At 40.4% G+C, this 15,751-nt stretch overlaps 3 long non-coding RNA genes across 4 annotated transcripts in view; 2 read left to right on the plus strand and 1 right to left on the minus strand.

Moving 5' to 3' along the window:
* LOC308191438 overlaps nucleotides 1-15,751 on the plus strand; it is a 71,763-nt gene that overhangs the window by 23,303 nt on the left and 32,709 nt on the right. The window lies entirely within an intron of this gene.
* LOC308191437 overlaps nucleotides 1-15,751 on the minus strand; it is a 62,931-nt gene that overhangs the window by 18,658 nt on the left and 28,522 nt on the right. The window lies entirely within an intron of this gene.
* Nucleotides 11,235-15,235, plus strand: LOC308191436. 2 transcript variants are annotated; one of them, XR_013947985.1, is made up of 2 exons: nucleotides 11,235-12,333; nucleotides 12,919-15,235. It is a non-coding gene; the product is annotated as an uncharacterized lncRNA (long non-coding RNA). The 2 variants fall into 2 exon arrangements; XR_013947986.1 differs by having other exon boundaries at nucleotides 12,990-15,235.

Here is a 15,751-nt window from a genome sequence, read left to right on the forward strand (position 1 = left end):
GGAGATTTTTTTCCATGGAGATTTATGGCACAGGGAATGGAGATGAAGCAGAAATTGTTTTCTACCTCAGTTATCATTAATGAACAAAGGTACCGTAATGCATCCTCTGATAAAGGCTTTTTTTTGGCCAGAGCAGGGCTCAAAAGGGAAGCAAAGAACACACAGCTGTTAGGTACATTGCTGCTCTGTGCACAGCAGGGATTGAATTGAAGGAAATACACAACCTAGCCAGCCTGAGATAACAGCTTCCACCTAATCCCCAGCCAACCATCCCCAAACTCGAAGCCCTCACTGGGGATTTTGGAAGCTGACTGATAGGTTTGCAGGATCCATCTTATGTTTCTGAACATTTCAGGGGGATTCAGACTGTTATCCCTCAAGGAGGCTCTTTAGTGGTTTAACAGTCTGTTCCCAAAGAAAAAAACAGTGTACGTGTGAGAGACAGAATTGCACCTGCAATAAAGGGTATTAAAACTGGAAACTACAGGCAAATATGTCAATTGAAAGCTCTCAAGAAAAGAGTTCATAAACCACAGCAGCTGATGCAAAATGCAGAACAACACAGCTATATAAAGAGGAAAGCTGGCTGACATAATTGCCAGAAAGCCGTTCTCATTGATGGAGTCTGCCAACAACAGGTGATGTAAGAGCTGGCAATGAACAAATCTGTGGATGCAAATATGGTGTCTGGCAGTATTTCTTGAGAGATGTTCACAGCATAGCAGTTGGAGACTCACAGAACTCCATTACAAAGAGATACCTGAGAATAAACCTGTGCAATTTGACTCCTATGGCCAAGGGGAAACATCTCAGTCACCTTTTGTTCCTGTCTTCTGTACATCTGGGTTGGGCTGGATTGAACATTTCATGTGCAGTGAACCAAGTCACCAGATTCTAACCCTGACCCCTCAGTTTGCCCCATCTCTCTGTCAGTGTCCCACAGTAAGGTAGCAAAAGGTGGCATGATGTAAGGCAGGGAAAACAAAGTGTGCCTGTGCCTCAAGCGATCTCTGTGCATGGCCAGTCATGTAAGCACAAATGTTCCGTCATCAGTGCTATGAACTGTAGCAGCTGCAGGGTGAATGTACATCACCTGCTGCGATCCCCGCCGTGACCTAGAGGAGCTGCTCAGAGAGCAGAAGGTATCACATCACAGCTGATGGAGCCTGCCCCAGTGCCACCAGAGTGCCTGTGGACACCAGTAACCCCGCTGTGTCACCTGTGGCCAGGGTGAGAGCACTGCACCTTGACTCGCTTGTGCTTTAGGCCTCCACCATCCAGAGTCATGTGAACCTCTGCCCTGTGCAGACTTCATCCCTTTCTGTTGCCTGAAATGCTGGGGCTGCAGTTTCTCTGCCAGCTCCCTGCTCAGACTAGCATATCTACATCCGACTGGGAGGGCCCGTTGTCATCCTTTCCCCTCGTTGGCATGCCCCATATCTTGTTCGTTGCTTGGCAGCTCTGCTGGCTCTTCTGGCCGCGTTGCTTGCGAACAGTGCCGGGCAAGGCCTGCAATCCCCAGCAACCCCGAGCAGCATGGGCAGGCCCTGGCTGCAGTTGAGTGAACTGCCCAAAGTGCCCCAGTGGGGGCTGTGGGGCTGCAAGCAGTGCAGGGGCACCTCTCGGTCAGCTGCTTGAAGCTTTGTCACCTGTGTTGCTTGTGAGGAGTGACAGGGACGGCACCAAACAGCAGTTCAGGGACTGGCAGCCTGCTTTTCTGGAAATTGGGTTTTTGCTCTCAGCAGTGTAATCCTGGCCTTATTGCACAGCCAAATGGGAAAGGAAACCAATATTTAGAAGTTTTCAGGGGAAGCAGAAAATGTCTCAAGAGTTAAGTGAAATAAAGGATAAGGTGTCTCAGTCAGTGAGTGAGGCAGTGTATCCTTAAACTCCAGTTTAATGCCTAAGAACCTGCTGGTTTGTATGAAATGAGATCTTGGTTTGTCCCTGTTTTGAGAAAGCACATTCACATACTGAAAAATAGCAAAGACCAAACTAATGTGCATTACTTGGCTAGTGCAGCAGACAAGCCAGATGGATATCTAGTGTGCAGCCATCCAAATGGCAGCCTGGATGAAGCGCTGCAGCTGGGCAGGAAGAGGAGGAGTGTGGGCAAATTCTTGCCAGGCATACGCTTAGCAACTGCTGCACGTCTCCCACAGCAAAACACACATTCCCACGTGCCCACCTGGGTAAGACACCGTGGCAGCAGCCCTGGCTAGGGAACAGGCTGCTGCCCTGTGACTCCAGAGCGTGGCATGTGTGACTTCATGTGTACCTGCGAAATGCCCCATTTTCCTACAATGGTACAGTTCTAGATTATGAATAATTTAGATAACACAGCAATTAGGGTCATATAAATATCAGTACAGAAGATGAATTCTCTCCATCTGAGAAAGCTCCCTTTGGACTGAGTCACATTGCCAGCACGTTGGAACTGGAACAGCTCGTGGGTGTACATGTGTTCCCGTGTCCCTCTGAAGGAGGGACTTCAGTTCCTCAGCTGTTGAATTGGCATCTTTCAGTAGCACTAAGTTCACTTTGAAAACAGGCTGATAAGTTATCAGGAAAAAACCCTTCTGCAGACAGAATAATAACCAGAGAGCCCTGTCTGCAGAGAGCAGTATCTTAGGAGAGGCCTTTACCTAAAAGATTACAAATCAATGACACACCTGCTGGCAGCCCAGATTTTTTCATTTATTTTCTTATTTGACTTTTGCATCTCATGTCAAGACCTTGTCAGCCAAATCCGGGTTAGTAAAATGCTTTATTTTTAGGCACAGAAGCAGGAACATGTGAGCTGTTTGTAAACGCGTTAAACACCTGGGGGCATTTCTCTACTGGGAGGAACTCTCACTGTACCTGGTGTGGATAAGGACACTGCAGGTTAAAGTCCTGTTGTCTCCCTCTAACAAATCCACCTGCCAGGGAAGCAAAAATCAGCTTCTGTACTTCTTTAGCATGAGTGCCCTCCCTCTTGCACTACCTTAGGGAAGTCACATGCATCACTGCAGAAAAACTTGCACTGTCTAAAAACATCTTAAAGGCAGCTGAAACAAAGAATAGGACAGAAGAATATAGATTCCCTTAGGATGTCTGTCTCTAACACCATGCTGAAGACTTCTCCAGAATCCTTTATGTAGCACTAGCCACAGATCTCTATCAGGATGTGGTGGAAATGAAGGAGTTTGTAGACAGATGATGGGAAAGAGCAAAGGCTCAGAAAAAGCTTTCATACATCAAATAAATTGAAAAGGGTAGAATTGATCATCTTAGAAAAGAGAATAATAAGAAGGGACATGATACAAGTCTGTGGGATAATGAAAGATCTGGAAATGATAGATATGAAGCATCACTCCTGCAGAGCAGCAAGGGAGCATTCAATGAATGAACAGGCAGTAAATTCAAAACTGGCAAAGGAAGGTTTTTTTTGTTTGTTTGGTTGGTTGTTTTTTTTGTTGTTGTTGTTTGTTTGTTGTTTTTTTTTTCACCATGCATGACTGGACCATAGAATCAAAGTTGTCAAGAACCCACAGAAAATGAAAAAGGAGTGAGCATTTTTATAAGTATCAGGAATATGTTTTGCCTCTACTGGCATAGTGTAGAACCACTCCACTACCCAATGCAGTTAAAAATTAAATGAAACAAAAATCTACAAGGACTCTTCAAAAACACCAGGTCCCACTTCACTTTGGTGTGTTTATACTCTTTAGGATTTAATAACTATAATTTGAAGCGTGCCATTTGCATTGCTGTGGGGAAGAAATTTCTTCAGATGAAGATGAGAAAACATGGCCCTGTGCATACTCGGTGGCATAGCGCAAGGTCTCCTCTTTGGGTCTGAATTAAATTAATTTTGATACTCTGTCAATGCACTGCAATTCTCTTAGGAAGGTGTTATTCCTTCAAAAATAGTTTTATTTCTCTGAATATTCACTGAAGAAAATGTGCAGAAAGGGAAGACAATTCACTCAACGGCATAATTGCTACACCAGTAATCCAGTAATCCTTTTTTTTTTTTTTTTTTGAAGGGTAAGGAAGAGAGATAATGATGAACTTGGAAAGCAGTCCTTGTGCTTTTTTTCTTTTTCTTTTTTTCTTTTTTTTTTAATTGGATACTTAGCAATAAATGGTGATCTCTGCCTTGATTGGGGGACTGTGGAGCATTCTGATGGCACTGTCAGATGGCAGAGTCTGTCATCCTCTTTAATAATTTGAGACATCCCATATCTTTTGGAAAGAAGCATACCAGCATCACATCAGAGTCAGAAGAATTTTTATGCACAGAATGATATCTAAAAGGTGGCCCTGAATATTTCACAGAATAAAAGAAGTCTTTACAAGGGCTATGCAGGGGAACTGGAGTAAAGTGAGACTGTGAGCTTCACCAAAAAATTAAAATCTAGCATGACTGAGAAAGATTTTGCATTTATTCTTTGTTCTGATAGAGCATATCTTGTAGAAACATAGCAAGACCAGAGCCTAATTGTACTTGGTGTTACAGAGACCTGAAGAAAGACTTTCATTGCCCTGGAGAGTTTATATGCCAACTAGATAAAACTGACATAGGATGGTGAAGAAAACATGTTATTATCTGACTTTTACAGGTTAGGGACCGAGGCACACGAAGATTAATCGAACAGCTGAAAACTTGCGCTTGAGCCAAGAGCTGAACCCAGATCTCCAGAGCCCCATTAACCACAAGACTAACATTCATAACCTCAAACTGTGTTGTCAATGTAATGATCACAGCTAAACAGAAAACTTAATTCTAGGTCTCCAAAGAGCAATGTTAAAGTATCCTTTTACATGTTATTCCAGCAGTGGTCAGAGACCCTGCTTCAGGTTGAGGACTCTGCTCTGCTGGACGGCAGATAAACTTAGCAAAAAAGATGCTCTCATCCACCAAGCAAGTGTGGTACGATGGTTACTTCAAATTTAATTACATATAATAAGGGAGTTCAGTTCTTTAATAGTTATGAACAAGGATTGCCTGTAGCCTGTATGCAGATCAGTTCTTTAGTATTTTGTTCCTGTAGCCTGTATAATCCAATCCAAAGCATACTGATGTTTTCGGGATTCTTTTTCCTGTTTTCTGGCCATTTCAGATTTCATGTTGTAAAAAGTTGCTCAATCATATTGTGCTTGTACTGACAAAAATCAACCAACATCATTTCGAAGTTTTTCAAGTGGCACATGTGTTCAGCTCTCCTTTTAATTTTTCATCTTGTGCTCTAAAAGGTAGGGGTTAGTGTGCTCTTGTGTAAATATGATTTGCTTCTGTTTGTAAGTTTGGGTCTAAACAGTGACTAATAGGCATAAAGTCAAAAGATAAATAATGTTTGAATTATTTTGCTATGATCGTGTCAGAAATTTTGTCATATTTGGAAAAAAAAAGTATTTTAATGAAGATCCAGCAAAGGTTATCAGTGATACTAATGGGTGTTCCTGCTTTAACAATACTTAGATAGGTGAAGACTAGACTAAAGCATTGCATTTTCCTAGTCTTATTGCTTTTATATAATATAGCATACTGTAATAGCATATATAGGGATGTCCATAGTTATAAAACACTTGTGGGTACAATTCAGCCAAAAAAAAAAAAAAAAAGACGACTGTTCTGAGTCAACTGCTTGATTCCCCTTTGTACTTCCCTCTTAATGCCTGAAACACCGTAGCAACATATTACCTCAGCCACACGCTTCTTTACACAGTGAGCTACAGAATTGTGCTTAGAACAGTCATTTTTACTTTGCCGCTTCCTGGGAACTGATGACTTTGAGGATGCACGCACCGCAAGTTTGCAGTCAGGAGGCTTTGCTGCAGCATTTGGCTTACAGGCATTTGTTTCTTCTCTCTGAAGTTATCTTGGTAAGACATGAGTGGGCCTTCCAGATGTGCCCACGTGGGCATACACAGAGCAGATTTACAGGGGATGACAGAGTTGGAGCATGTGGAGAATGGTGCAGAAGGTCTGCTTTTTGCCCCATCAACAGGATGGCAATTTTCATCCCACTCAGTCCTAACTACTTCGAAGCAGACAAGATGGGTAAACAGGCTTTCAGAGTCAAGACCCTTGGTACACAACTGTGGCTGCTCTTGAGCATCTGGCTGCTTACAGCACTGCTCAGCAGAGCCAAAAAAGTGATAAAAACAGATCCCCAGGAAGAAAACAAAGCTGCCCTGAGCGTCTCCTTGAAAAGGTCTGTACCCAAGGATGCTGCCCCTTGTGCACAGCTGAGTACACAGCAGCAGTCTGAGCACCAGCATGGCTTGAAGGCCTCTGTGGCCATCAGAAAGCTCCTGCCTGAATGGCTGGAAGCCCACCTGACACCCACTGGTGTTCATGGGGCAACTATAGACCCCACTGCTTCTGCTCTAGATGCATCTGGGCACACCATCTGTCTGAAATGAGCTGGCCTCACAGCAGCACTGGACATCTGCATACCTTTGAAGGCAGATCTACCAGACTCTGGAGCGTCAGGAATTACAAAAAGCACCAAAGCCACAAGTACTTCTGGGAATGCAGCAAAGGGTATTTTAAAGAGACATTAATGTCAAACCCGCCTTAAGAAGACCCTCTACCGAGGGACCTGTGTTCTTTTTTATGTTGTGGGGGTGAAATAAAGGAGTTGCAACACCATAGGGAGCAAGACCTATTACCCTTTGTTGCATGCTATGAGAAAATGCATCCGCAGCAGTCTCCAGCGGTCAGATTTCCCCAGAGCCTAGCTATTTACCTCTTCTCTAATTCTGAAGCTCTGTTTTTCTTAGAAATGTGTTTAGATTTTGCATCTTCAAAACATGCTTGCTATGTACTTCAGCTTCGGCGCAGCAAGAACTTTGCACCCCAGCCCCCATGCAGGCTGCCTAACGGCAAAATTGTTCCTGAGTGGGTGAAAAATTCCAGTCAGGTCACTGGAGCTTCCCGCAGCACCATATGCTACTAACAATATGTAATGAAAATTCATCTCAGGTTGTGAAACATATTGAACTGCTAAAATCAACAAAATGCTGGCAGGGAATGTTCTTTGAGGTTATCTTTAGATTGAATCTGCTTGGACTTTTGACACCTACTCAGCAATGTCTCTTGGCACGCAAGAAACATCTTATCAAAATGCTGAAAATGTTTAGTCAGTAACTAATTTATTCCCTAGTAAATGTCTTTGCTTCCCGAATTGTCTTCCTCTCTCTCTCTTTTATTTAGTGTTTGGATGCTCAACTATAATCACGTAACAGGCAGGAGGTGATATTTTTGGGAAAGAGATGCAATTTGTGACCTGAAGAAGAGCTTGTCTCTCTGTGGAAAGGACAAAGGTTTCCGTTTAAATAGTCTTTCAGGAAGTTCTGTGCCTTCAGTATATTAAGTTGTCAGTTTTTACTACTGTAATGTTATATGCCTTTATTTTACACAAATATGACCTGTAGTTTTGCCTACTGATGGGAAAACCAGTAGTTTTTTTCTTGGCGGTGGTGGTGTGTTTTTTTTTTAAGAAACAATATACATATGCATTATATGTGTATACTGTAGTCTGTTATTCAAAATACTCAGTGTGACAACAGTACATGCTCATGCCTCAGTTATTTTTCTCTGTCTATTTTGCAACAATTACACAAGCAACACATACGCATCTGTGTTTGTATGGATAAATATTTTTATAAGTGGCGATGTCAAAACATATGTATATATACATATCCAACTGTTGCAAAGTAATCAGTATGTATATATATGCCAAAGGTGAATACGTATTAGCAGAGTAGTACCATACAAGATGTCAGCTTTGCAACTCTCTCTTTACATCTACTCATGTGTTCATACAAAGCTAGGCAATGTGTTTCATGGAAAATTGTAGAAGTTGAAGCCATTTCATATTGTAAGTCATAGCACATGACTGCCTAAAGCATGTAACCTCTCACAAAAGCTTACAATCTTACATTCAGTTTGGAATTTAAGAGTATATATATATATATAAAAAAAAAAAAAGTAAATAAAAGGTGGTACACAAAAACAAATGGCACATCTCATATGTATGAGGTATCTAAATAAAGCCTGCTGTGTGGGAGCACAAATCCACATACAGACATACACAGATTTAGCACACATATTAATAAGAATATGCAGACTCACACCTACAAATAGTATAATAATCTCAGCTGCAAACTGATGACTCTTTTTCCAGAACATAATTTATTACCTACTTAGTCATTACCATTTTGCTTTAATAATTGTGATTAGACACCATCACAAAATGCAATCATACATTTTCTCCAAATCTCCAATCTGTCTTGCCTTCTGGCTTTATTTCTGCAATCACTTGTTTCATGTATTTCTTAAAGTCTAATACTCTGATCCTCCCTACTCAGTCCTTGAACTGTTTTAAGACAAAACAACACAAAACTAAATTCTAAACAAAAGATAGTACAACTCAAGTACACAAAATATTTCAAAAGTAAAAAGACAACAGAAATGTATCTTTTCTGGCTGTAAAATCCCAGCAGGAAACACAAGTTAGGGTTTTAGCAGAGCAGCCAAAATATTTAAACTTCAGTCTGAAGGTGTGAGCACACAGACATATTTTCAAGGAGGAAAGTAAGACTCTGCATTCTGAGCTCCTGGGACCTGCTACACAAACAGGTCAAAGCAAATTGGAAAAATCTCATTACATATATGTATATATTTCTGCTAATCAAGAGAAAAACAAGAATGCTGTGAAAGTTATAAAGGAAAGTATAGTGGAGACTTTCCTCTTCCATATCTGGTAAGCTTACTGTCATAGAAGGAATCCACAACAGAATGGTATTTACAGCAATCAAGACTATACTTTTTATTGGGAATAATTATAGTTGTAGACCTCACCTAAAAAGTAATAATGCTAGAGAATAAGAGATGAACTTGTGAAAAGTTTTAGACCTCATCATAAGGCACATGTGAGTTTAGTAACATTCTCATGTAAAAGGACTAAAACAGTACAAAGCGTTTTGGTGCACAGGGTTGAAACAAAAAAGACAAGTCTTTAAACTAAGTGAATGGCTTTATGTGATACTTCCTTCTTTAGTCCAGCCAGCATTACTGTAAGTAGTATTGTGCCTGAGCCTTATTCTCCCCAGACAGGTTCATTTGCAGGCAGTAGGCAGGAGGAACCTTACTGTGCTGAGGCAGAGTGGAAGAGGAAATGAAGGAGCATAGTGGAATTTTTATTGAGTTGCTCTCTTTATTCCTTGTCCTTGAAAAACATGGTGCTATTTCCACACCTGATTTCATCAGGAAGGTCTGAGGCCAAAGAACCGCTCAACATGTGCTGACCTAGACCCTCGCCCCTCCTAGCCATGGTGCAGACAGCTCTTTGCTCCTGTGCGGAGAGTGTTGCTTTTGTTCCTGGTGTTTGGCTCATGTGGTTCCCCATGCAGGAATAACACCTGAGGATTTTTCTCCGGTTGTGTTAGCCCGTGTGGTCTGAAGGACAGTGAGATTTTAAAGGCAAAGCCAAAAAGTTTCTATGTGTAAAAAACTTATTGCCAGAATGGGTTTACTGAGCAGCAAATACATGATTATTTCATTGTAGTGGATTTCTCTCCACCTTCCTACTCCATTGCAGTCAGGTTCCCTATAACTGTTTTGATTTCAATATTTCTTGTTCTTCTCTGTTTTCCTCTTATTTTAATTGTTTTTCCTCCTTCCTGTTTCCTTCCCTAACAGAGCAGGGACATACTGGTATTTTACTTTGTATGAAACTTCCAAATACATTCTCTTTGCAAAGGTTCCTCTTTAGTAGGAAGAGGGAAGTCAGCCTTCCTTATTATGGCTTCCATTAATTGTGCTTCAGCAGGCCACAAGAAAGCTCATGATATGTGCACAAAGTTGACTCTATAAATCATAAGTAATGGAGATGAAATCTTTTGGAGTCTCCAAGAGGGAAGTGATTACAGCCGTAAAATATCATCTTTGCAAGAAAAATTGTGTAATAATAACTTTGTGGGATTTCATATTACTGCTGTAACTTAGAGGTGAGCACTCGGGTGCATCAAGAGCTTTAATAATGTATGTGTAGGTGGCAAATTACTCACAAAGAATCTACTGACTTGTGGATAATATTCATTTTATATTCCCAAAGATAACTTAAGCCTTTGGGTAGATGTCATTTCATGCCCCATACTCATGACATCTAGCAGGAATATTGAAAGTAGAGTGTGCTGACCACTTCCCTGAGTATAAGCACTCCTTCTCCCTGCAAGATATATCCTATGGAATTCCTATGAAGGCAGGGGATGAAGCACATATATTGTAGGCATTTTGGTACAAAATAAACTAACCTACTTATCAAGGGCCTGCATAAGTCTACTATCTAGCATTTCTGTACTCTAAATTAGAGAAAACTTTATACTGGAGTCACTTTACTGTCTGGCAAATTGGAAACACAATACAAAACATGTAAATGAAAAGCAGGACATCTTAAAAATAACCCATGCAATGGGCTGTTAGAGCTTTTGTTTTTAAATTAGAACAGGCTAGTTCCTTGTATTAATAGAAAATAAATCACGCTGAGCTATCAATAAAGGGAAATCTCTCCTTCGCTCTCTCAAACATCCCCAAGCCTCAGATAGAACTGTACTCACCCTTTCATTGATTCGGGGCCAAGATTTTTATGTAATCGCCTGACACAAATACTTTGTTCTATCTGATGTAATTTTGGAAAAGACACAATGTCCAAATGTGGCAAGACAGAAAGATATCAACCTTTTACATAAGCTGCAGACATGCACACACCTTGAACTTCTGTCTCTTTCATTTCCTTGAAGCTTGCCTCCTCAGGTAATCCCTTGCCTCTTCCTGCTGGGTTTCCTACTCACTAAAGGTACTTGTTTGAACCAGATCTTTCCCTGCTTTTGGCTGCTGGGCTCCTTACAGCAGTGGCATCCTTTTTGTCAAACAGAAAAGGAGCTAACAGAAACAAAAATCTGTTACAGAGCATGAGGCTGCAAACCCACTGCATTGCTTCTAAACAAGTCAGCCATGTCTTTTGATCCACCTTCCCTTTTGTTGCTGCATAACTGTAAATGTAACATCAACTCTGTCAATTGTTATAGATGCAAACTGAGCTGGAGAGTAAGCTCAAGTCTGAAGTCAAACTAACCACAGCTATGCTGGATAGGCAGGTCTGCCTGGTAGTTTGTATACTGGCCTTAAACCTACACTGTAAAAAGAAGAATAGCATATATTCTCAGGCTAGAAGTATACAAACATACATACGTACATACATATATATACATATATATGTACATATATATATGTATATATATGCATTTGGCTATTTTTAAGTAGCAGAACCAAAAATCTGTCGACAGATTATTCTTTTCTGGATCCGTTCATAGTACTTCACAGTACAAAACAACTTTTTCTTATACTAAAAGGAAAGACATTTGTGACAATCTTTGAAATAATAACTCATATGCTAGCTATTTTTCTTGGGATTATCATTCTGAATATTTTATATGTGGGGAAACAATACGCAAATTTGTACTTCTGAATAACTAGGCAACATACTGGGAGAAAATGAACACATTTTATTTGGCTTTTTCTATTTGTTTCTTTGTGGTGTGCAGCAGGAAACCCTGGAATATATTACTTAGATCTTTCAATGCAAGTCCTTAAATGCACTAGAGGATCATTACAAAAGATATTCCCAATAGTTCTAAATCCATGTTTGCAGCCACGTACAGCAAATCCAATATAGTAAGTAAGTTACTAAATATAATGAACTTCAGCGGCTTGCCAAGCCTTTTGTGCTCCGTGTTTGGCAGGCAGGTTTTGTCCTTGCTTGCTGCTATGGACCTTAGCGTGTTTATTGATCTCAATTTGTCACCCTGAGGTCAAATTACAGCTACGTGGAGCTGCACCTTCAAGCCACTCTGAAATTATAGCTAAGGCAATGCAGCAGGACACAGTCTGTATCTCTGAGCTGTGTTTTCCATGAAGATCTAGAAACTCCACAGTTCTGACTACCAGCTAGCCAACTCCCAGCTGAACCTCAAGCTATTCTTTAATTTAGCTGCTACAGGGACTACTGATTTCCACAGGTGTTTCTGTTACAATCACATGATATTCAGCCTGGCAGCAGCCTTCCTCTAAAATGTTTTGGGACTGGCCACCAGGCAGGGTTGGTCAGTTTGCTCTGGACCTCTCCTTGCTGATTCAACAACAACTAGATCTAGAGAAAGGCAGATCTCCAAAAGTCATTTGCTCTTTTAAGTAGGCTGCTGAGAGCAAAATCGAATTAGAATCAGGAAGGGCTTTTCCTAAAATATCTTCATTTTATGGTGGATATGTTTTTAAAGGTAAGTTTTAAAAACTTGAGCATGGAACTGTCTAAGGTACAGGGATAAGAAAACAAATATAACCTCTAGTAGACCTGATCTAGTGTCCCTTGAGGGCAGTGTCTATAATTTCACTAATGACAAGAACTTTTGTATCTCCCTTTACCTATTGGATTTCAAAACCAATAGAAGGAAATATTCTTGCCTAAAATATGCAATCAGACTTGCAAAGCGCAGAGCATCTGCTAGTTCCTTTGAGCTGGAAAGACCACCAGAAATATCCATGCTTGCAGTTGTCCATGACCTTAGGAGTTACTAGATGTAAATAGGGTTTTGTGCTTTTGTAGAGTCCTGAGAAATATCTAAAAATATAATAATCCATGCCAATGTCAGTTGTAGAAGTGAAAATATCTCTTGTTCAGAACTTTCTTGTGCAGGATTTGACCTGTATGCATTGAAGGGACCAGAAGGAGACCTGTTCAGAGTCCTCACTGGTCTTAATGTATCTGCCTCGCGCTCTGCTTTTCTTCTGTTGCTCTGAGTTTATTTCTTTGTTTGTTTGTGGTTTGGTTTGGTTTGGTTGTTGTTTTTTTTTTTCACATGCAGCTTCTAGCTTCAGCTTGAAGCTGCCTGAAAGCATTACCTCTCCTGTCTTCCTGTCATTGACCCCCTGCCAGAGGTGACTTTCTGTCCCACCTGGAGGGTTCAGCTCCAGCCAGCCCTGGTGGCAGCAACCTCCTCTGGATGGGGACAGAATGAGGTAGAAGCCACCTCCCCAGCAGGACCATCCTCTTCAGAAAAACATCTTTGATGGTAACTGACCACTTGGTGAAAAGGTGCTAAACTGGTAAACTAGGAAATGAAACAATCTTCTGATTGGAAACTGAAGAGTGCCCGCATGTATTTTCAAGCAGGGATTTAAAAATCTATTCTATACTAGTAGGGATTTTGCTTGCACAAGAAAATATGCAGCATCAGAAGCAAGTGCTCACATGAACTGAAAACACAAATTGATGCATACATTATTTCACTGCATTATTAAAAGCCACACAGACACTGTTTTACAGACTAAACTGCTATCTCTGTTGACCTTTGAGCTGCAGACAATGAACAAGAATGGACTGTTGGTTTGTTTATAAAAGAAATTGTCATTTTCCTGTTAATTTCTGTAGAGATTCATCAAAAGGTTAGAATGGTGTAAAAATACTTGCTTATAGAAAAATTTTCATCAGTTTTGGCCATTATTTTCAAGAAGATCCATAGTTCAGAAATTGCACAGCTTGTGAAGTGATTGAGGATTTCCTCAGTGATCATTTTCTGATTTAAAGTTCTAAAAAGAAATGTTATTTTGTCCAGAATATACTTTTTTTTTTTTCCCAGTTATCTACATGTGCTTTGGCAGTTTTAAAATGGAAAAAACTTTGATTTTCAAAAAATTGTTTCCTTTCCATTTCCAGTTTTTATTACTCCTCTATCTGGATTGATTTTCATGCATGAATAGTAATTGCTTTAAAAATACTAGCTTGAGATAAAAATGTTCTTTTCCACTCTCTGCATGCTCAAATGTCTTTTGTATCCTAAACTTTACAATGGTAGTCTTATGATTAAATAGATTTTAAAAAAAGAGCATGCACCTGGCTGTATATAATAAGAAGGTGATTGAATGGTGTTGATGATGTACACTCAGAAGGGAAGCTATTACGTGCATTAGAGCATATTATTCCCTGCCTATTGGCTGTGTTTTATTTCCCCTGCAAATAAGTAAACATGGCACGAGATATGTCTTGCCCAGCTCCTGAACTGAACATCTTGCTAGGCTTGGCTTGTGAAGCATGCAGTGCCCCTGTACTGACTTTGCTTCACACAGGCTGTCAGGAGTGAGATGCTGGATGTGAGTGAGAGATGCTGGGTGGAGAGTTGATTTGAAGCCCAGGGGCCTATCCCTGCCTACTTGTCCTGCAAAGAGATGCCTTTTCTTAGCCCCTTGTATTGCTATTCTCAAAGGTGAAGTCACTAGGAAGAATTAAATCCAGCATCTCCTACAGACTCTGAACTACAGGGCACCACTAACCACTTCTGTCCCATGTCATGAGGCTGAACCACATGGGGATGAGCTGCCATCACCCAACACATAGAGGTGAACATCTGAGGTCAGATGTACGAGGAACTGACCTGAGCATTTGTTCCATGGCCAAAGCAAACCTGTCAGGAAATATCGTGTATGTTCAAAATTTAGCATTTTGAAAAGAAAAAAAAAATCTCATGCTGGGCAGTTTCCTCTGCCTCAGTATTTTCTGATTCTAAGCCAAAGTGACAAATTGCTTTTGGGTTTCTTTTGTTGCATTTTAAGGAAGAGAGAGCAAAAATATGCAGATTGCACAAGAAAATGAGTTCCCATGAGAGGCGTTTTTTTCAATTTTTCAGGTCAGTGTGTTCCTTATGGTTAAGTGACATTTCACTAAAAATCTAGATTCTTGACTAGCATCTGTTTGAAATAAAACTGCAAACCCAGCCATCACTGATGCGAACCATGATGCTGGTTCTTATTCCATCCAGAACGCATATGAGTATGACATCATCAAATATTTAAAAGCCCTGACATCATCACAAAATTACATTCTACCTTCTACGGTAAAAATACATCATCATTATTTCTGTGTTCTCTAAAGAAAAAATGATTCTTTTTGTGCCTACTCTGGATGCTGCAATGCTTTTATGCCTATAGCAGCTGATTGCTTTGACCCTGAAGTCCTTCTTGCAGTGCTGCTGACTTGCTGAATCACGGAGTTCATTCACAGCCTTTTGCCAGAGAATAATATGCTGAATGCAAAACTTGCTACAGCAGCAATAAAAAAAAAAATGAAATCAGATAATACAAAAATAAAAATAAATAAAATAATAAAAAGACAAAATACTAATAAAAGACTTGTCGAGTTCAAGCAGGTGAATGGCAGTGTGACTTTATATGCCACAAATTTTAAGTATTAAACTTCATCCCTGAAGTGTTCACATAAAAGCTTACTTTGACTTCCCCTGATGTTTCAGTGATATTAAGGACACTGAAAGCAAGGAATTCAAGTGAGATTCTTGCATTGTCTTTAATTACTCCCATGGGGTGTGAAAACTTCAGAATAGTATAAAATGGCACCAAGGGCAAGAGCTACAAAGGGATGGAGGTTCCTGAATCTCTCCTAATTCCAGCTTCAGAGATGCAACCTCTGCATGGCTGTGACTTGATCTTGAAGGTATCCAAAGGCATTTTAGGTGCTATAACACTGAAGTTCTTGAAGTATCATAAATTTCTTTTCTGAAAAAGAAAAAAACACTAAAAGCCATGATGCTACCAATGAAGCAATTTGGACTTAATTCCTAGCTAGATGCCTACGCACACCTGTGCAGATGAATCTCCACCCTTCCTCTACAAGTACATCTGCTGCCC

Source organism: Anser brachyrhynchus (genome assembly GCF_964034855.1).
Source record: "Anser brachyrhynchus genome assembly, chromosome: 3".
NCBI classification, from domain to species: domain Eukaryota; kingdom Metazoa; phylum Chordata; class Aves; order Anseriformes; family Anatidae; genus Anser; species Anser brachyrhynchus.